This window comes from Vitis riparia, chromosome 9 (assembly GCF_004353265.1).
Source record: "Vitis riparia cultivar Riparia Gloire de Montpellier isolate 1030 chromosome 9, EGFV_Vit.rip_1.0, whole genome shotgun sequence".
In the NCBI taxonomy this organism is placed as follows: Eukaryota; Viridiplantae; Streptophyta; class Magnoliopsida; order Vitales; family Vitaceae; genus Vitis; species Vitis riparia.
The window spans coordinates 9,817,089-9,839,939 of record NC_048439.1 but is presented as its reverse complement, the minus strand read 5'-3'; the positions used below and the strand labels follow the sequence as shown (position 1 = coordinate 9,839,939).

At 36.4% G+C, this 22,851-nt stretch overlaps 1 pseudogene; it reads left to right on the top strand.

The window, feature by feature from the left end:
- Positions 1–20,340, top strand: part of LOC117922224 — a 52,553-nt pseudogene extending 32,213 nt beyond the window's left edge.
- The last annotated feature ends 2,511 nt before the right edge of the window (positions 20,341–22,851 follow it).

Here is a 22,851-nt window from a genome sequence, read left to right as displayed (position 1 = left end):
TAATATATATATATATATATATATATATATATATATATATATATATATATATATTATAACATTTTATTTTACAATTTCCAAGTTAAAATTTTATTTCTTTTAAGAGTGCAAATAATATGGTCCAATAAAAAGTTTTCAAATATGTCATATATATTGTCTTAGTTGTATAGAAATTTTACTTAGTATAGAAAACAAACCATTTTTAAAAGTTTCAAAATTTAAGACAAAAATAATGGATTTGTTCTTTTCATGTTGGTGATGTTCAAAATAATTTTTTTGGATTTTTATCTTTGATAATTTTTCTTAGGCAAACCTTTCTTTAAAAAAAATTGTCAAAGTTATCAATTTATAATTAAAATTAGAAAAATAAATTCTGTATGTACTTAGAATTAAGTTTTAAAAATATTTTTATTGAATTCAAATGAGTGATATTCAATTATGTGCATTGTTAACTTAATGTAGAGACAAAACTATGCAAAACACTTAATGCACTACACCTATAACACCCCAAATTCTAAAACTATGGAATTTGAAATGTTAACCCATAATTCTAGAATTTGAAATGTGAATTTAAAGGATAGTACTATAATATTAAGCTAACTATTTATTTTCAAACCCAATAATTTGAATTCTAATATATAGCTAACAACTAGAATTTTTATAAAACATAACTATACTTCCAAATAATGACAATAACATAACCCTTTTATTTTACAATTTTGAAATTTAAAATTCTATTTGTTTTAAAAGTGTCTAACATGATTCAAGAGAGGTTTCAAATAAGTCCTATACATTGTCTTAGCTATGCAAAGATTTCAGTGTGGAAAACAAATCATGTTTAAAAGTTTCAAATTTCAAGATAAAAAAGATGTGGATTTTGTTTTTTTTTAAGTTGATGACACTCAAAATAATTTTTCTAGATTTTTATCTTTTAAAAATTTACTTGCGTAAACTTCTTTTTCAAAGAAATTCAGTAAAAGTTGTCAATTGATAATTAAGATTGGAAAATCAAATTTTGATTTACTTTGAATTAGGTTCTAAAAGTATTTTTATTGGATTTAAATGAGGGATATTTTGTTATTTACATTATTGATAAATAAAATATGTTCATAATGTAGCTATAGAGTAAATAAGTGATAGGATTATAGAGTAAGTAAATAAACACCACACAACGCACCTCTTTCCTATGCACTATCAATTCAAATTGCGTACCTTAACTCAAATTGTGGACATGTCCTTTTTAAATCATCAGCATACCCCTTCTTGTACATCCTCTTTTCTTTTTGTTTTAGATTTCTACACCAACACCGTGGCCCACCTACACAAACTCTATTTTTAGCTTAGTATTTTTAATATCTATTTAAATTTTGCAATAACTTTTTCCTCTATTAAAGGAATTTCTACACCTTAAAATCTTTTTGGTAAACACACCATAAAGCAACCCAAAATCCAACTAGAACTAAATTCAAAATAAAACCTTTCATTTCAAAATTTTCTTTTTATTTACTTCATTAAAACTTTGTACAAGCTATTCTAGCAAAAGCAAAAGTAACTTGTACATACAATTATATCAATTTAGTTTTCTACTAATATTAGAAGGCTTTGAAATAACAAAACATTATTCTTCACCGCAAAACATAAATGTACATTTCCTTCTTAAATCTCTTCAACTTAGTATGAAAATAATTTTAAAGAGAAAAGTGAGATATAACTCAATAGAGTTATAAAACAAGTTCTTAAAACATCTTGTACACCATAAGGCAACAATTTATTGTAACATCAATTTAACCCAACAATAGGAAATATAATTATATAAACCAATAATTTTCAAATCATATACTTACCTTGATTAATTAATTTGAATAACCTATAAAAATTATAAACTTAAAAGTATCAGGGGCTCTCACTGAGATACATGCGTCCATTCCCCCCACTTATCCATGCAGAGATCTTCTTGAGGATTTTTTGGGTCTTCCACCCTGGGTACTTTACCCTTCTTCCTTAGGGGCTCTTATCCACAGACCGTTCCCCTATTGCTTTTTATCTTTCATTTCAAGCCACCTTCACCAGTGTTTTGTTTTTATTTTTATTTTTATTTTGTCTTTTCATAAGTTACATCAATGCTCCAAGCAGTCATCTATATAGCTTAGCTATCAACAAGTTGGTTCCGACAAGAACAAATTGTATCTCAATAAAATAGAGTATACTTCAAACATGAGCAATAGCTTTCATATAATAATTCTTGTATTCAAATATCATGTACCATCAAAATTTTTACATACACACACCCACCATACCACCCATAAAATTGTTTCAAAACTAAATTTATCCAAACTTTTCATCCAAGTTGAAAATTTTGAAAGGGAAAGATTTTTCTCTTTTTTTTTTTGGAAAATTGAAAATTGAAACTAATTACATCAAATAAATAGACTCATCAAGAGTTGAGATCTGCCACAAATTTCTCAACTACATTAGCTAACAAAATAACAAACATATTTCCCTATCTTAAACAATTCGAATTTAAAATTTGAATTTTATTAAATAGAAAAAGAAACTAGAAACTCCTAACTTTCAGCTCCAGCTAACTCCTAACATTTCGACACTTCCCCTCAAGTTGGTGCATAGATGTCTATCATGCCCAACTTGCTTGTTAGAAATTCAAAGTTTGGCTTGATGAGTCCTTTTGTAAGGATATCAACTATTTGTTGAGTTGTAGGAACAAATGGAATGCATATAACACCAGTTTCCAATTTCTCCTTGATAAAGTGCCTATTGATCTCCATGTGCTTATTCCTATCATGTTGAATTGGGTTATGTGCAATGTTGATTGTAGCTTTATTATCATAATATAGCTTAACTGCTTCTTTGATTGGCTGCCTTAACTCTTCTAGGACACGCTTTAGCCACAAAATCTCACAAATTCCATGTGATATAGCTCTGAATTTTTCCTCAACACTACTTCTAGCCACTATGCTTTGTTTCTTACTCCTCCATGTAAACAAATTAGCCCAAACAAATGTGCAGTAACTCGAGGTGGACCTTCTATCAGTAACTTGAACCAACCCAATTAGCATTAGTATAGGCTTCAACACCACATTGTTCATTATTCCTAAAAAATAGTCTATTTCCTAGTGTGCTCTTAAGGTACCTCAAGATTTGATAGACGACTTCAAGGTGCTCTTCATATGGAGAGTGCATGAATTGACTCACTACACTCATTTCAAAAGCTATTTCTGGTCGAGTATGAGATAAGTAGATTAGCTTACCAACTAACTTCTAGTATCTTGTTGTATCAACTGGAACCTTTTTGTCAATATCTCCAAGCCCAGTCAGGTTCAGTTCCATAAGTGTCTCTGATGGTTTGCAATCACTCATACCAGTTTCTTTTAAGAGATCAATGATATACCTCATTTGTGAAACCACAATCCCTCTTTTTTATTTTGCAACCTTCATGCCTAAGAAGTATTTTAAGGAACCCAAATCCTTAATTTTGAACTCAATAGCTAAGCTCTTCTTCAACCTATATATCTCTATTAAATATCTCCAGTGAGAATGATATCATCCACTTAAACAATTAAAATTGTAATTTTACTTCCTGATGAAAACTTTACAAATAAGGTGTGATTTGTTTGTCTCTATGTGTAGCCTTGCTTTTTGACTAATTAAGTAAATTTATCAAACCAGACCCTTAGTTATTGTTTAAGGTTGTATAAAGACTTTTTTAATTTCCAGACCTTTGAATTATAGTTTCCATCAAATCCTAGAGGAGAGTCCATGAACACATTTTCTTCCAAATCTCCATTTAGGAATGTGTTCTTAATGTTTAATTGTTGGACTGTCCAATCTAAATTTACTACAATTGATAGGAGTACTCGTATTGTATTCAACTTGGCAATTGATGTAAAAGTCTCATAGTAGTCCACACCATAGGTTTGGGTAAACCCTTTTGCCACTAGTTGAGCTTTGTATCTTTTCAAGGCGTCATCTACATTGTACTTGATTGTAAAAACCCGTTTGCAGACAACTGTTTTCTTTTCTTTCAGTAGATAAACTATTTCCCAAGTATCATTTTTTTTCAAGAGCCCCCATTTCTTCAATAATAGCTTTTTTCCATTTTGGAACCCTTAGAGCATCCTGCACATATTTTTTTGGAATTTCTAAACACCAAAGGGTTGAGTGGTAAAGGAATAAAACGAGGGTGACAATTTTTCATAAGATATGAAGTTAAACATAGGATGCTTTGTGCATGTTTTGACACCTTTGCAACAAGCAATAGGAACATCTAAATTTTTTATTAACTCAAAATTGGGCTTAGAATGGCTTGACACCAAAGGAAGTTTACCTGATAACTCATCTGAGGAACTAGTAGAGTTCTTATTTGTACCTAGATTGGACTCATGGAGTTACTGCAAAGTTGAATATTCTTTTATTTGAAGATGTCTCTTCTTTGAATAGACATGAAGCTCATGTTCAGTTTTACTTGTTTTTTCTCTCATCTTCACTTTTTTGTGTTTATGTTACGACATTGAAGGATTAATGGTTCCATTAATTTCATCTCCCAAACTACCTGAGTCTTGATCTATGGTTGTAGTATTTGGGTCCTAATCTATGGCTATAGTGTCTCAGTTCAAGTGTTGATCTATGGCGCAAAGTCTCGATTTAGGTGTTGATTAGTGGTTATAGTGTCTTGATTTTGTAGAGATGAAGGAATATAGTGATTAAGGGTAAATTCAATTAAAATTGGTGATTCTGGCTCTATTTGGAAAACATCCCACTACAAGAAAAAGAGCAATTGTTGACATATGTTTTATTGACATAAGACTATACATGTCATTACTACTTATTTAAATGGGCAACAATGACATATTGAACATATATGAAAGCAATAATGATATATGTAAAATTTATTTAAAGGTTATCATGACTTATAAAGTGTAACCTTGACAGAAAACTTATAAGTCAAGGTATAGTTGATAGAAAGCGCATCTTATTTAGTATAGCTACTTTGACATGCTTTATAAGTCAATGAAACAAAGTGTATAGAGTACAATCCAAGAAGAAATAAATAGTTTCTATCCTTATGTTTTGTTTCTTCTGATGCCACAAATTGCCCAAACTTTTGTAGACATTATAAGGTAATTTTGATTGTTTAATGATTACAAGGTTACATAAATTATGGCATGCTTTAAATTAAGATGTGAGCATGGTCCATTATAATGTAATTTTGATAGTTTACAGATTTTGTATACTTGAATGCATTAAAGAATTCTATTTGTTGAATAAAATGCTCAATTTATTTGACTAGAAGAATAGTTATCTAATTTGTAATTAAGAGTAATTTACCTTCAATAGTTAATATGAACATTACTATAACTATATGTTTGGTTCCCAGAAAGTACTAAGGAAAGAAAAAAAAAGTTAAGGAAAATGATTTTCTTATGTTTGGTTGTTCTGCGGAAAATAATTAAGAAAATAATATATGATTAAGATTAATTAAAATTTTATATATTTTCAAATTATTTACTCTTTATATTGAATAGTGAAAATAAGTGAAATGAGTTTGAAACAGCATGTAAAAATAATTTATTGATTTTAAATCTATTTTTATAACCTTTTGCCGAACAAGTCTTGACGAGGGCAAGATGTTAAGTTGATGGGAGGCAACCGATGGGTGGATTTAGGGCATATCGGAGTGTGTCCATGCAAAAATGTCTTGGTTTTGTTGAAGCACCTCCTCGATGTTCCGAGTCTCCCTAGGTTCCAAGAGGGAACTAATATAAGTGAGACGATCATTCTTCTCCGAGATTTGGATGGTTCGTAAGGGGTCTGCCGCTGGGGGATCTTTATTCGTCGGGTACTGTAATTACTATTGGTCGAGTGCATTCGCTTGCTCAAAGAGCGGCTCACGATCGTTGTTGGGCCCGGCCTCTCGTGCTATTTGATAGCACTGGCGGGCTGCTAACTGGATGTCAAATAAATCAATTTGTCCATCTTCGGAGAGGAAGCTCACTATCTGATGGTACGTGGAAGGGATGGCTTTCATGTAGTGCAACCAGGTGTGCCCCAAAATGGCGTTGAAGGGGGATAAATCTTCCACCACTGAGAATTGTATATTGAGGATGATTGGGCCTACTTGGACCGGTAGCACAACGTCTCCAAGGGAGGTTGTTGCGGCTCCATTGAATCCTGACAAAATCCTCCTCGGGTTCTCTAGGCTGGAGGGCACGAGTCCCATTTGTTTGATTACTGATACCTGCAAGAGCTTGGCCAAGCTGCCTAGGTCAATTAGGATCTGCCTTACATTGAAGTCTTCAATCCTAATAGACAGGATAAAGATGTCTCGGTGCGATTTCAATATTCGTGTGGGGTTTATTGGAGGAAAAATGATTGTCCCATCTATTGGGCAGGGGGCTCCTGCTAGTTAATCCGGGCTGGATGGAGTTGATACGTTTGCGTACCGAAGCGGCCCGCAGCAACCTTTGCCTCTTTCTCTTGGAGTCGTACTCTTCGTCCAGGGGTTCACCATGAATGTAGTTGATTACGACCCTAGGGACATTCCGAGCCGAGGGGGCTTCGGAGGCTTGACTATGGGAAGACTCTCCTCCCTTAGCTTCTGAGCGGACGTACTGCTTTAGGTGCCCTGCTCTTACGAGCTTTCTACTAAGTAATGGAGACACTACTCCATAGTATGTTCATGCTCTTTATGATAAGCACATTTCCTGTTGTGATATCTCTTGGCTGGGTCTGCTTTGATGGGTCCGGGCCACCTAAAGTCGGACAGCTTACGAATCATTAGAAGAAGCTTCTCATATGACACGGTAAGGGGTGTAATCAGTGGCAGCTCCAAATGACTTTGTTCGCCTTGTCTGCAGCCAGACGACCTCTGCCGGTTCAGAGGTTTGGAACTCCTTGTCGAGTCATTCCTGGCCAGTTGTTTGGTAACTAGGATTTGTTGGGTGGTTGCGCGTACATCATCTTCCAGCATTGAGTATTTGTTCGCACACCGGAACAGGTCATCCATAGTTGTGGGAGGTTTTTTAGCGAGTGATTTGAAGAACGGTGTGCCTGGACATATGCTTCGCTTAAAAATTTGGAGGACAACGTTCATGCTATAGGCTTCTACTTGCAGTACAACTTGACCAAATCGTTTCACGAACTCCCTCAGGAATTCATTTTCCTGCATTTTTATGTTTTACAAGGTGTTGATATTCTGTTTATGTCGCATAAAACACAGGTATTGTCCCATAAAGGCTTTTGATAAATCCCGGAAGTTATCAACAGAATTCATAGAAAGTTGATGAAACCACAAAAGGGTCTGGCCTTGGAGGCTGGCGGGGAATACCTTGCACAACAGTGCGTCATTCCCTATGTCGAGAGTCATGAGTTGTCTGTACTGCATGATGTGATCAAACGGATCGCTAGACCCGTCATACGCAGAAAATTTTGGCACGAGAAACCCTCTTGGGGGCTTGTAATTGATAATACGCGAGCTAAAAGGCGTGGAGAGCATGTTGTCTAATCGCCTACTGATGGAGCCTAGGGGAGTTCATTTGCTGAATTTCCTCCAATTTGTCATAGTGCTTGTGGGAAATTGCTCCATGTGATGGGTGCGGCTGCGAGACTAGGATACGTCTCCCAAGTCATAGCCGTAGGTGGCCTATCCTTACTAGGTGCTTGTGGTCCCAACCTCGCACCCATTGCGTCAGATAACTAGGGTCTCTTGTCACGTTGTCCCTTTGATGAGACACGAGTGGAGTCCGAGCTTTCATCATATGGAGCGTGATACGTAGGTAAGGGTCGTTCACTAGGCCGCTCATTGCGCATATCAAGGGCGACCCCAGTGATTCCAAGATACACTGCCCCCTCGTTATGCCTAGAGTTTGTCCCTTGGCCTCTCGATCGCTAGTCGTGAGGAGGTCTCGAGGATGAAACCTAGATTCGTAACACATCATTTTCTTCCCTAAGCCTCCTTGTTTCTTGGAGCAGGGCTTGCACTTGCCGTTTGCTTTCCAACTATCATTTTTCCATGCTTTCGCGCCAATCAAAATAACCCTCATCTCTCATGGCTGACGAACGACTTCTAGAGGGTGTGGACATCTTCGCAAATTCTACTATCCCACAAACAACACCAATGTTGATGGCGAGAGATACCAAAGTCACTGTAATTTCCTAATGTACTCGCCTCCTTAACTAAAAATGATGTTTCCTTCCTTTGCCCTACAAAAGATGTCCGAACACACCCTCCGAAGCCTTTGTTAGTTTGGCGGTCCAACATATTGATATTCTTAGGCCCTTTTTTAGGAACGCTTACCTCCTCTTTGACTGGGTCGTCGGGGGCCTTTTATAGTGCCTGAAGCCTCGTCACTTTGAAGATGGGAAGACTTTTTGACTTTTGCGATCATGATGGTACTCAGAGGGTGGCAGAGCCATCATTATCCTGCAGGCGGCTGACAGAGATTGTTGGGGGGATGATTTGCCATCACCCTTGTCTTTTCACTCTGCAGGCGGCATAGGGCAGGTCGTGACAGGTCACCTAGAAAAATCCAGGAATGTCCTGTCGAGTATGCTTTTGGCGAAATGAGTAATGATTGCCCGTAAAATAAGGTTAGGAATCTTGTTTGGGAAGACAACTACTGGGTTCGGACTGGACATTCGGACAAGGGGTGGGTGTGCCACATGTCAGTCCATGTGATCGTCCGGATAGAGGGTGGGATGTGCCACGTGTCCACCGAAGGAGAGCCTTGTGAGGCCAGGGTGGCCTACCACATGTACACTTAGGGGTGGTCCCTACAGTTAGGTTTGAGAAGATTCCTGTCATCAACTTGGACGTTTGAAGACGTTAAGGCTGCTATTTCAGAGGACGCTAGCTTTTCAAGGATTTCAGGAGAATTTTCAATTCATTATGTTCTATCACAAAAATAACTAGATCTTTAGAACATGTGGGTTTTCCAGTCATGGTCAAGTTATACAATTAATATTTATGTTGTTCTTCCTATGCACTCACATCATCTAGCCATTCAACAACTGTAAGGAGTTTTCTCCATAATGTTCTACGAAAACTTGTCCAGCAAAAGAAATCATTAAGTTGCCTGTCATGAGAATTAATTATCAGATTTTCTTGTAGAAAACCTTGGAGAATTCTTCATTTCTTGAACAAAATTTATGTATGGAAGTGGAATAAATCATCTTTAGTACAACACAACGAAAAACAAAAAATGTACTTGAGAAAAGAAGGGCCAAGTGGTTTGTGAGGAAAGGAAATGAAGGAATTGAGGCCAATAATTCCTACATGTACTCCCCCTAACATATGAGTCTACCGCCATCCCCTTCTTTCAATCACCATTATGTACTCAGATCTAATTGAGTTTTAGATCCAAATCAGTCTTTGTATACAAAATATCGAGTGAAAGTGTGCTTGAGGTTGTCATTCTCCCACTCCAACCCCTCACACCACCTTGAATTCCCTTGAATTATTTCTAAAGTGTTGGTGGCACTACTAGAATTCAGTGGCAGCTTCCTTAGCTTTGGACAACCAGACACAACAATTTTTGTAAGGGAAGGAAATGGCAAAGCCCACCTATAGATACTCCTTAGATTTGGGAGTTTAAACAACCATAGTGCCACAAGTCTTGAGAATATGCAGAGATTTTGTTGTTCAATTTCTGACTCTCCACACTCATCACCCCTTATAATTTCTCCCATTTCCTTTCTCTCATTTCCTTACTGTAGACCCTCAATTTTGTCCCTTTAGCACATGTCTTTAAAATTCGTTTTCAATGCTCCACAATAGTTCCTTGGTGGCCCATGACTACTCATACCACTTACCTTTTTCTGAGTCACCTTGGAGATTCTGGTTGAGGAATTATTTAACCCCTATTGTGACTCTTGGCAGCCCTAATTTAGACTTAGACTTTTCATTCATTTTTAGGATAGCTTTTAGATACACTTGGCCCATTAGGCACCACCCTAGGCCCACTTAGTCTCATCATAGGCCGTTTAGGCACACTTGGCCCATTTGGACATTTTTAGCGTGACTTGTATGACTTGCATGGTTACATGGCTTTTGGGCTCGGCTTTTGTTTGTTGGTTTATTTTTTATTTTATTTTATTTATTTTATTTTATTTTAATTTTTAGTTTTAGTTTTATGATTATCATTCACTTTTTATTGGTTATCTTCCTCTTTATATTATTTTCCTTAACTTATTTATTTATTTATTATTTATTTATTTTTACCGTTTCCTAATTTATTTACTTACTTATCTATTCATTCAATTATTTAACTTCAAAAATTTCATGTTTTTGCAAGGAAAATTACCATTGGAGTTTAAGGAAGGTGGGACTCTCCTTGGAAGGTTTTGGAGGGGAATTCGAATTGGAAGATTTAAAAAAAAGAAAAAGGAAAAAGGAAGAAGAGAAGAAAGGAAATAGGAGAATTTTCCTTTTTTAGGAATAGATTTAGGCCTTTGGGGGGTGATATATATGTGTGAGAAAAGGAAAAGAGAGAGAGGGGGTATTGGAGTTTCGGGGGAGAAGATTTCTCAGTCGGAAAAAAAGGTGCAGCAGCCGGGGAACCAAGCAATTGGAGAGGAGAACGTGCAGGTATGTTTCCAGATTTTTGCTATATCACCATTTAGTTTCAATCTTTCCTGATTTCTTAGTTTCTGAAGATTCATTCTTGTTGTTTGGTGTGGACGCAAGGGCCACAATTTGATTAGTTGAGATTGATTTGCTTGCATGTTTATGTTATTTCAATATTCCGTTTAATGTCTTTGGTTCCATCTGAAAGCAATCTGAATGAAGGTTTACCTTTGAATTTGATGCTATGGGTCTTGTCCCCGTTTATGTCCCAATCTGGCTTCAAATACCCACCGACTATCTTCTTTTCCCCTGTTTTCTTTTCTTTTCTTTCTTGGTCTTTCTGTGCTACTGTATCTGGGTTTCTTTCTTTTCTTTACCTTGGTGTTCCCGGATATGGAGACTATGACGACAAGAGTATTTCATGAAAGGTAGAAACTTTACGAAGGCTGTGTAGAATGTGGGCTGTTTGCGGGGTTTGGCACACGATTGCAGATTGTTGAATCAGATTGGGTATTTCTTCTTCAAGGCAAGAAAGTTGTTAAACCGGGTTCCGGATGTGATCTATTGAGACTTAGAACTTACTTCTATTTCTGGGTTTCTCTGTTCGTGGAATTCTGGGCTGGAATCTAGCAGGCTTTCACTTGTCTCAACAATGACAGATTCTATTGATAATAAATACAAGATCAGAATATAAGATTTGGGGCTTCTCGTTTGTGCAGTGTCAGTCAATACAGAGTTAAAGATCTCCTTGAATATTTGGATTATGGAATGGTAGACGAGAGAGAAAAGAGTCCAGTAGAACTTGATGTTTCTTTCAAATCCAATTCACTAGTAACCAAGGCAATTATGGCCTCTTTAAACCCCACGGTTGTTTCTGATAGAAATTTGTGTTCGATACTTAGAACAGAGAGCTTAGGAAATTACACTGCCTAATATGGATGATTCAAGTTCACAGCTGAATAAACTCAATGAGGAACCTGTAAAACTAGACTGCTTGCCAAGTGTTGTGGCCGACCATCCTTACGTGATAAAGATCCCAAAACAGGATAAGGAGAAAATGACAGCTTCTGGTCTTGAAATCGTGCAAACTTTTAGTATGAAGCTTGTTCCAGTGGGACTAATATTTCATTGGAAAACAATAGAGTGGAAGGATCTCTTAACAGTATGGTTTCAGAAAAGGTTGCTACCAGCATTGGTTCTGGTGGAATGTCTTCACTCGAGGTCACCAAGTAGAAGGAGGCATGGTTTAATTAGTGACCAAGAGGTATCTGGTTTTCGAACGGCTTGGTCCAGACTTTGCAACTGTTAGTGGAGATGTCTGGCAAAATTGCGTATTCTAAATTATTTGATTGAATTATGGGCAAGACAATTTATTCCTCTTATGACAGATAGATTGCACTAGAAGATGGGTGATCCTTAAAAGTTGTGAATTCTGCCATTGACCTCCACAAGAAGATGATTGAGATGTGCTACTGATGTTAAACAGAACAGATGTATCATGTACGCATTCTCAATTTGTCGAAATGCAGATTGAATGCAAATGGCAGCCTGTCAAACTGTCCTAGAAGAGTGTCGATGGATTTGAGTGGGAGATGGATTCGCAACTGCTAATGAGGTTGTCCTTAATGATCTCCACCATTTAGCTTCTATATGCGTGTCATACCAGTTGATTTAGCAGTTTTCTAGGAATTATTTTTTGAAACTCGGAATTCAGGAGCTCTTGAAGCCTGATAACATGTTAGGTGTAATATCTGGCTGAAGTTCAGTTTCATGAACATAAATCTAAGATCTACTTACTTGATGTGTCAGGAAGTTCACTTCTTGTTAATGAGTTAGTTTATGATGATGCTCCCTAGCTGTTTGGTTCTTAAAGATGGATGTCTGCCTGCAAAAGTGATGAAGCAGCCCCTAATGCTATTGATTCTGATACAACAAGAAACTTCTCATGAAGTCACTCTTATGACACTACTGATGAGGAACTCACGTCAATTGTAATGGAAAGCTATCAACATTCAGAGCCTCAGCACGGTCTTGAGAGCTTTTCTACCAAAGAAACAATTTCTCCAACTTCTTAGGAAAGGTTACATCGGGCTATGAATTCGGTCTTGGAATAATGGGGTCTCAAGATAGGCGCTAGAATCTGACCAGAAACGAATGCCTGAACCAGAAGAATGTGTGTTCCATCTGGTTACTAGTAAGCTGAATTTTAGAGTCACCAAGAAGACTTAATGAGGCTACAGCAATGGATGAACTATTTAATCGCATTACCTCCACATAAAGATCTCTCAGGAATGAACCACTCTTATAATGACATGGAAAAACTTCCCCATGCACTCTCCAAGTTCCCTTCAGTCGAGGTACAATCTATGATGCAGTCTCCTAGGCTCACCCCTCCCCAGTATGCAACAGCAGCAACGTATATCGCTTCAGGAAGTCCATTTATCCTAATTTGCAGTCAGTGATAGATCCTCATCCGTAACTGTTAGTCTAATATCAAAGGAGAAGCCTATTATCCTTAGTCATGCAGGAATTGAAGATTGCATTGGCCTTCCCCAAAGCTGCAATTCCTCTCAATGAAAAAGTCATAGCTGCTCTTGCTCATAAAACTATAATTCTGGTGGCTCATCAAGTGGAGTTTCTCTTCGAAGTCGATAAAATTCTGGTTATGGAAGCTGAAGGCTATTACAGAATCACTTCTAAACATAAAATCCTGAAGCTGTATGCTTGGGAAACACACTTCAAGAACGTCAAGAAGGGTAAAGTGTTTCTGGAGATGCTGAACGAGTGCTTGGATCAGATAACGAGTGCTTCACGGGACAATCAGCCAGCTGTGTTCTTGCAATGGAGCACCTTGCTATCTTCTTAGATAGCAGGTAATTGACAATGGAGAAGCCATAAATTTCAACCTGAATAATTTCAGTAAGCAATTAGATTCTGTGGTAAGGCCTGGCGGTGATTCTTTGCAAGTATCATTTGATAAAAACCATGCACAAGTAATTCTGAGGCTCAGTTCTCAAAGAGTTGCAGTAGATATCAACAGTATATTACTTGAATCTTTAGATAATCGTCAAGTTCAGGCTCATCATGCATTAATATCAGAGATGGCTTAAATTTGATTTCCGTGAAGACTAGTAATGAATCTCGCAGATGTCATGGTATGCGGATAAACCTGAGACAGATTTGAAGTTTTTATCTGAACTTGATACACATCCACAGAAGTCCTAAATGTCAGGTGATCGAAGATGCAGGAAAAGACTTGAAGGGTGATGATCAACTTTGGCTTCGCTATCATCTAAGAATTTTATTGAACCACTGATTAGGTTTCTGAAGGATGCTTGTGGACAGCATGATGTAAAGACTCAGAGAGTTGGATTTCAGTTGTTATTGGCGCTTGTCAACAAATCGAAATGGTGGGTCATACATGGGAGCAGACGCATTCAATCTGATGACACCCCTTCTGAATCAAAAATCAACAATATTGTCAGGAGTTACAATGGAAAGTGACTTATGTGTTCTCTTTCTCCTTCAGTTTGTGGACTCGGGGTCTCTCTTCACAAGACAGCGAAACTGGTACTATGGTTCAGCCTAGTGATATTCCCATAATTTATGTTCGTGAATTGCTTGAGATAAAAGGAAGTTCGACCATCAAAGGCCTGCATCTCTTGGACTAAAATCTGGACCAGAAAAATTTCAAAGTTAATACGGACTAGAAAATTCTCAAAGTGTAATGGAAGCTCTAGTGATGAGGGTACCCTCTTTGACGAATCAAGAAGTTGAATTTGAGGCCTCCAATGGAAGAAATTTGAACTTTTTCTGATGAGACTTCCAAGGCTGTCATGCACATTACATTGCAGTTCAGAATTCCGCCTTGAAGTCTTTTCTAAAGTCACTTTCCAAAAGATTTAAACGCAATGTCATAGCTCAGAATCTCTGGTATTCACGTTCAGTCTCTTAAGCTTGACCCCAAGGAATCTTTGAGGGTTCATTGCTCCGTACCTGAATATGGAGATAGGGTACCAAGTGAGGATTTTCTGAGAAACAGTCGCATCATTAATATAGAGAAACAAAAATCTGAACCCACTTTGAGAGAAACAAACATCTCATGTTGCCACTTTGGATGGACACTTGAAATCCAAGAGCACGGATTGAGGGGCGGCCTGCACTCCCATGGGGACCACGCACTAACAGAAACACGCCACCTCGGGAAGTCTTCACAGCCGCATGAAGAAGTCCACGCACAGTTTTGATTTTCAGAGAACACAGTACATGCATAGTCCGCTTTCTAGAGGAACCCCAGAATTTTTTTAAGAAGTTGCGAGCACTAATGGACTCCATGCACAGGTTTCTTCATGGGCTGCATCCACTTACGCCACGCACCATCCAAATTCGAAGACAGCCGCAACGTTCAGAACTTGAAGGCTGCCACCTTTCAATACCACACATAGATGCATTGGAGATGTAACTTACGCACTAAGAGATCCTTCTACAGCTATACACACTGCCTGCAATGCTAAGGAAGTTTATAGAGAATCACACTAGACTTCCTTGGGAAAAACTGTGCTTAGGGAAGAGAATGAATGCCTTCAGTAGAATATTGATACAAAATTCGTTGAGGATGACATGTTTATTGGGCAATTAGAGATGGCTCTCTCAATCCCAGATTAAAGAGTAAATGGTGCAGTAGTTCAAGTACCTCCAACGGTGATCTAGGCTCCTCATCAAGTGATTCGGTCCAGCACTTCTTCAGATAGTGAATCAGAATGTGCTTCTACAATTTGGTAACGACCTTGCTGAAGATATATAGTTACGGTGATCTTATAATGAGGAGTCCCTATTTCGTATAAGGAGAAGGTCTTGATCCGAGGTAGAAAGAGACATGGTTTAATCGGAGACCAAGAGATACCTGGTTTTCGAAATGGCTTGGTTCAGATTCTGCAGCTGTCAGTAGAGACATTCTGACCAGAATTATGTATTCCAAACATTTGGGCACGCGGATATAGCCTTCGGAAAATGAGAAGCACAGTTTTAAATGGAATGAGACTGTTTTGGGAAAGGGGAAAACCCTTGGGCAATCAGGCCTGAAACGTTTAATAAGGGTTGAGGGACAGGTTTAGAGAAGTGACAGCTCACCTTCTTGACTATGACCATTTTGCCAATATGCCACCTACTGCCTTGTAAAGATTACACACCCAATTTTCAATGTCAATGATAGGGTGAATGGAAATATGAATCAAAATGGGAAGCTGTCATAATTGATGAATGTCAACGCCCCAGAATTTCATCACATTTTGCAGAATATAAGATACTTGTGGCTGATTTAAGGCTTCTTCTTTATAATGGTTAGATAAAGGAAAGCACGTTGGAGTTTATGAATCTCCTATCATTTCTTGACCCTGGCAATAATGTGAATAGCGACAATGTTTTGAAAATTGACTACAAAGACTGTGTTAATAAATTAGAGGAGAGGCATTATCATCCGAAGAAACTGTCAATGAGCACATGGATAAAATCAGTGCAAAGGTTAGATTCAAACCAAAATCAATGGAGCTTCCTTCATTTGAAGAAGATGGTGGATTAAATGATGAATATTCAGACTCAGCTGTTGGATTTGATGGCTCATTGAATACGCCAGAAAGTTTATGTGCTGGACAGCGGCCTCCTTCATGCTCATATCAGACTCCCATTCAGCAATTCAATTCTAGACTGACTCAAGTGTTTCAACCAGAGAAGGCTATGCAAAGGATTTCATATAAGTGGAACACACGTACAGCTTGGAGATGTTGCAACAGTCCGTGTATTTATTCGAAAAGCTACATCAGTGAATTTTCCCATGCGAGCTAAAGAAGACCAGTTAGTACTATTGAAAGGGCAAAAGATGAAGTTCGCAATGAGCTAGAAAACTCAGATTCTGAACTACAGAAAAATCCACAAGTGAACTATAAGAAAATTGATGAATCAGATGAACTTCTGAGTGAAGATTTGAAACTTGAGAATGAGTGGCAGCAAGTGAGCACATGCTCTGAAATAAATATGGCCAGCTCTACTCCAGACATGCCAGCAATGTACAGAGGCCTCTTCATACAACCATCAGCAATCCAGCAACAGCTAAACCTCCCAAGCTCCAGTCCCTCATGGCTATCTTGCTACACACACCTCCTCCTCTCTTCGCTTCTTTGATTGGGCATTTATTGTTTTAAATTGAATTTTTGAATCATTTTTCAACTAAATATTCTCAGCATTGAAAAATCCATCTTCAATAATCCTTTGCTGCCATTTTTCCTCTCGGCATGCACTTTCACTATTTTCTTTGACTTTCAACCATTTTTTTTATCTTCTTGATTTTTCACAAGCATGAACAAACTTCATGATTCCAAACAATGGAATTCATTGAATCGATTCGTGCAAAAGCAATTTGGACCTTGGTGGGGGGTCCGACATTCTTGATATCTTCACTAATATTGATTTTAAAGATGATTGTTTGGTATTTAATTGATTTTGATTCCTCTTGGAGATATGCTTGAATTTGTTTTATATTTATTGTTGAGATGCTCTTGATTCCCATAGAGGAGTACTGGCTTGCTATCCAGGTACGCTCTCTTCTCATCTATTTTCTAGAACTCTATGGACTTGTATGCCATTGATGACCATATCCATATTTGACGTGATTCTTGGATGTCTTGATATATGCCTGATTTGCTTGAATAAAACAAATGTTGTGTGCTACATTTCTACACTAACTTTTATGTTTTATGATAGCGCTTGAAGAGTGGTTCAGGTACGCACCCTAACTCTTCTGTATTGCAATTTGATTGTGTTTGGCATGCCACTCTCTAAAAATCACCTAGCCTATTTAGGTATCTATAATTAACTGATTAATTGCCACACTTCCCTTAATTTTGTCAGTAGAGACCTTTTTAGGGCTTAGAGGGGTGCTACCTCCTAGAGGTACCTTCCCAATAAGTAACCTGATCCCCGGACCAAGACTCGGGTTTTTCGAAGACATGCCTTTTTTTTCCAAAAATTATGGAGTCACATTTTAGGGTTTTTCTTTCTTGTTTTATTTTCCCTTTAAAATAAAAATAAAATAAGTGGCGACTCCAATTTTTCTAAAAATTAATTTTTCACAAATAAAAAGCGAGTCTCGCCGATCGAGTGAGGACGCACGTGAAAAATGCGGGTCCACAATCTTCTTGAAAGCTTGTTACATTTCTTTGAGTGAAGGGAAATTATAAAGAGAAGAAAAACTGTTATATAAATTTTTGCAGAAACTAATATCTGAGGCAATGTTTTGAAGTCACTCCTGAAGCCAAGAGGGTCTGCAATTAATATGTCAAATGTGATTTCAAAACTTCCATCTTATTGAAAATGTAAGTAGGTTGTCCATCTGATCAGAGAAAAAAAAAATCAAAAAATAGAAAATAAGTATTCCACAAATAATTTTGGTGTTGCTCTAAGATAAAAATAAATAAATCCTTTACATTATCATGCAACTATGTTCAGGTTGGTTGATAGCTGACCTAGAAGTGAACTAACCCTGTTTAGTTGAGTTCCATAAACCGAACCCAGTTTTGCCAGGCCAATCTGGACAATGATCAGATTGGTTAGTTTAGTTTCTGAGTTGTACTTAAAATCTGATTTTTGTGCAGTATAGTGCAAACCCCTTAAGAAATCCTAGAACCAAAACAAATCCAGTTCTTTATGTCCAGCGTTCAGGAAACCTTTAAAAAGTGTTGAACTACCAATTTTCCTAAAAGCTTAAGCTTGTAGGATTTGAGTCCATAATGTATATCATGCACTCAACACCCTCCCTCACATGAAGAGACACACGCTTGTAGGTAAACAACCACAATCAGTGTCTTTTTGGGCTTATTTAATAAATTGGGGATCTAATTATATAGTAGTGAGGTTCTGATGCATGACCTCCTACTAAACAAGACTCTAATACCATATTCAACAAAAAGCATGTTAACATAGTATGGTAAAACCGTATAAATAAGCCCAAAAAAAGTCATTGGTAGCAGCCAAACCCTTGGACAAAAGATGAGGGCTAAATCAAGCCTCTCTCTGCTTGCTATTCAGCAAGTGTTGAAGGGCTAACATTACAAAATTCTGATGCACTTGATGCCAAAATGAGAATGGCACTATGGAACTGTTCATACATGCATTATACAGTACAGTACATGTTATATAGGGGCCAGTTTGTGATCTAGGTCAGTTTAGCCAGGTCATCCCAGAACCCAAAACCAGCATTCCGGTTCAGAATTTGACAAAGCAATGGCTGAATTGAATACCCTGTAGAACTGAACTGAACCAACCCATTGAGTCTGGTGGTCAAGTATCTGGCTGAACCATTTAAGAAGCAACCAAAGGAAGAAGAAGCTAGTTATTAGTGTCTCCATCTCCACATTTGCATTACTGAAATAATTAGAATATAGCATTATTTGCATCATAGAATCACTCCTAGTCATTCTAAGGATCTAAATTGCTTGCCATATCAGGTTGAACCTGGACACTTAGTCCTTGTCCATGCAGCAGCTGGTGGAGTGGGGTCTCTACTATGCCAGTGGGCAAATGCCCTTGGCGCCACTGTAATTGGAACTGTTTCAACAAATGAGAAGGCGGTTCAAGCCAAGGAGGATGGTTGTCACCATGTCATAATTTATAAGGAAGAGGATTTTGTTGCCCGGGTCAATGAGATTACTTCTGCAATGGGGTTCATGTTGTTTATGATTCTGTAGGAAAAGACACCTTTCAGGTAATGACCATTTTATCATCCTTATCAAAAGAAACTACAAATCTTTCAGTTACGATACTTTATCAGAAGGTACCTCTATTTTTCATAAAGGTCAGCTCTATTCTCGTGTGTGCTCCCACTGGCTGTATTGCTAACTCTATTTCTTTTTTCATTTTTTTTTCTTTTTTTCCTTTGTTCATGTGCTCCCTGTGTCATCTTTTGTGTTTTATTTTTCAGTTTAGACATAGATTAGAACATTATATTTAAATGAAGATTTTCAACCTCAATGTTAAACTAACCCAATGTCATAACCACTGATTCTCAACGAACCAGAGTGACATTAAGCCAATTTCACAAAAACTCAACCTAGGGTGACCAGTTTGTAGGTGAAGTTCAGTTAGCAGAGTCCCAAGTTCTACTTTGGATTTGGTGGTAAAAGGTTTCTAATTGTCAAGTTATCATATCCAGGGATCATTGGCATGCTTAAGGCCTCGTGGGTTCATGGTGAATTTTGGACAGTCATCAGGTACACCAGATCCAGTACCGTTACCATCTCTGGGTGCTAAGGCGCTCTTCTTGACAAGGCCTTCCCTTATGCATTACTCTGCAACCCGAGATGACCTACTGGAAGCTGCTGGAGAGGTATTTGCTAATGTTGCTTCAGGTGTCTTACGGGTTCGTGTAAACCACAAGTACCCCTTGTCACAAGCTGCACAGGCGCATGCAGACCTTGAGAGCCGGAAAACTTCTGGCTCTGTTGTGCTCATACCGGACTGCATTTGGCAGGACATCCTGAACTAATGACTGTTAAATTCTCAAAAGGATTATGTTAGTATACACAATGGACATGCCATTTGAGGACATGTTGGGGTTGGTTTGTGGTTGATGGCCTGTAAAGGTCATCAAATGTGTGCTGAAACACAAGCATGCAGACTATAGAAATGGATACCTTAGCTGCTTGAATTTCCTTACAGTCGAGTTGAGGTTAAGAATTTGATCTAAATGCAGGTAATTTTTTTAGAATGAATCTAAGGAGTTTTAATTGTTAATAGAAAATTCTTTAGAAACTTTTTATTATATGTATGCGTATTGTACTTCTATAAAAGATAAGTTAAGATAATTGTTTTTTATATTTGAATTTCAAATAAAATTTATTTTTGAAAATAATTAAACATTGTTTTAAAGGACTATTCTTAAAAATAATTTTTTGATAACTATTTTTAGGATAGTAGTCAAATAGGCCTTAAATAATTATTATTAGGTTTGAGTGACACACTGGCTCATTTTCTCCTTGCATTTTTTTTCCCAAGATACAGATCACATAAAAGGATATTTTCAATCATCTAACAAAAGGAAAAGAAAGGGGAATTAAAGGCATGTTTGGAACTGTTTTTTGGAATTGTTTTTTTGTTCTTCATAACAAAAAAATATAAAAAACATGTTTGACAACTAAAAAGTGTGTTATATTTTATATTCTTAAGAATAAAAAATAAGGTGTTTTCAAATAATATTTTTTTAGTTGTTTTCACTTGTTTTCTGATAATTGTTTTAAAAAATAATTATGTGAATATATAAAATAATTAAAAATAAAATATTAGATATAAAAATTATTTTTAAAATATTAAAAATAGGTGTATATATATATATATATATATTAGGTTTTTAAATAGACTTTTGTTCTATAAAAATTAGATAATAGTTTTCAAAAACTTTTCTCAAACAAACCTAAATATGCGGGGGAAGAAGAGAACGGGAAAATCATGTAACTATGCATTACCTTAAAAAAAAAAATAGAATTTTTTTATAATGACTTGCATCCAACTGTATAGATATTGTTCACTTTGAACTCAAAGTCTCCAAAGAACTTGTTTTAAAGAGCTAGAAATAAGAAAATTTTAGTATTTATTTCATTCTACAATGTAAAGCCATGAATTGATTCTTTAAGGAATTTGAATGACCTTTTTGAGATAAGGGTTAGTAATGCAATAAATTATTTTATATATATTTTTTTTTTGTTTTCATCTATTTTTTTTAAGTATCAATGTTTAAGATTTATAAAATAAATTGGCACTATCATATGATTTGTTAATTATTGTGTAAGTGAAATTTGGCTTTTAATTATTATGATTTGTTAATAATTTTTAAAAAAAAAATACTCTGGTTATTAGTGACCCTAGTCATTAGAAAATAAGTTGTTAACATTCATTACCCTTGGTGGGGGTAGGAGGGTAATAATGCAATGCAATGCAATCCTAGCCGATAAGGGTGTTATTGACTTTTGATACACCATTGATTAGAAACTATTCCATGTAAGTTGAACAAATTAAGTTTAGCCACTTAATACAAGTCTCATTATTTAGACATAGTGTTATTATTAGTAGACCAAAGAAAAATGTTAGTTTATGAAATTCTTTTGAAAATGAATTGATTATGCCTAGTATATTATGTTGTTTTGTCTTTAAATTGGAAGTGTTGAACTTTTTGAAGAAAGTGAATTTAATTATTGACTTTTTATTTAAAAAATAATATTTAATTTTATGTCATACTTGATCCTTCTTATTGAGTTATTTTTTCCCTTATTGAGTTGTTGAACTCACCTTTTTCTATTATTCTACTTTTTAGGTACAAGTGACATCAATGAGGAGAAATCAAGATAGAAAAGGTGTTTCTATTAGAAATTGTTTTAAATTTGATTATTCTGGATTCTTGACTTAAAACTAATTCAATTATAATTTCTAGATTTTTTTATTTAAGTGTTTGGGAGAATCGTTGAATTTATCATTTAGATATTTTAATTAGTTTTTGTATCGATTTGATATGTGAAGTGATCATGATGCCCTTGGCATTCGGGTTTAGAGTGTCATAGCTAAGGTGAAGATGTGGTGTTAATCAAATTTTAAATTCAGACCTTTAATGATGAAATTTAGGTTGTTGAATGGGAATATAAACAAATGAAACTAAGATATAAAAATATAAATAGATAAGATTAAATATAGATGATAGGATGTGAAAATATAAACGTGACACCACTAAACTTTTCAATGTCTATTAAAAATGGAATGTATGCCAATAGAAATCCATTGAGTGAGGATGTAGGTTACAAGAACTTAAAAAAGAACACAGGGGAAAAGAACAAAAATGGAGCAATGACTTTGCATATTTTGGATGAATTAGGTATGATAACCATCTATATTGAGAGAGACAATTTCCATCATTGTCCAAGGAAAAGACAAAAAAGGGTCACATGATTTGGTAAATGGGTTTTTCAGGAGTGGCCAATTCAACAAACATCAACCCTAGTTGGTTGTGCTAAAAACATGGATCAAAAACAACTACAGCATCTTCCAACTTCCCACATTCACAACCAAATCACTGTCAAGGCATTTTCCACAATTGCAGCAGTGCAACCATGGTGAAAGCCATTAGGGTTCATGATTATAGTCCTCCTGAGGTCTCTCTCTTTTATTCTCTAAAATCATGACTACCCACTTCTGCAAAACCCATTTAGAACAGCCCTAATTCTTCAGTTGAAATTCCT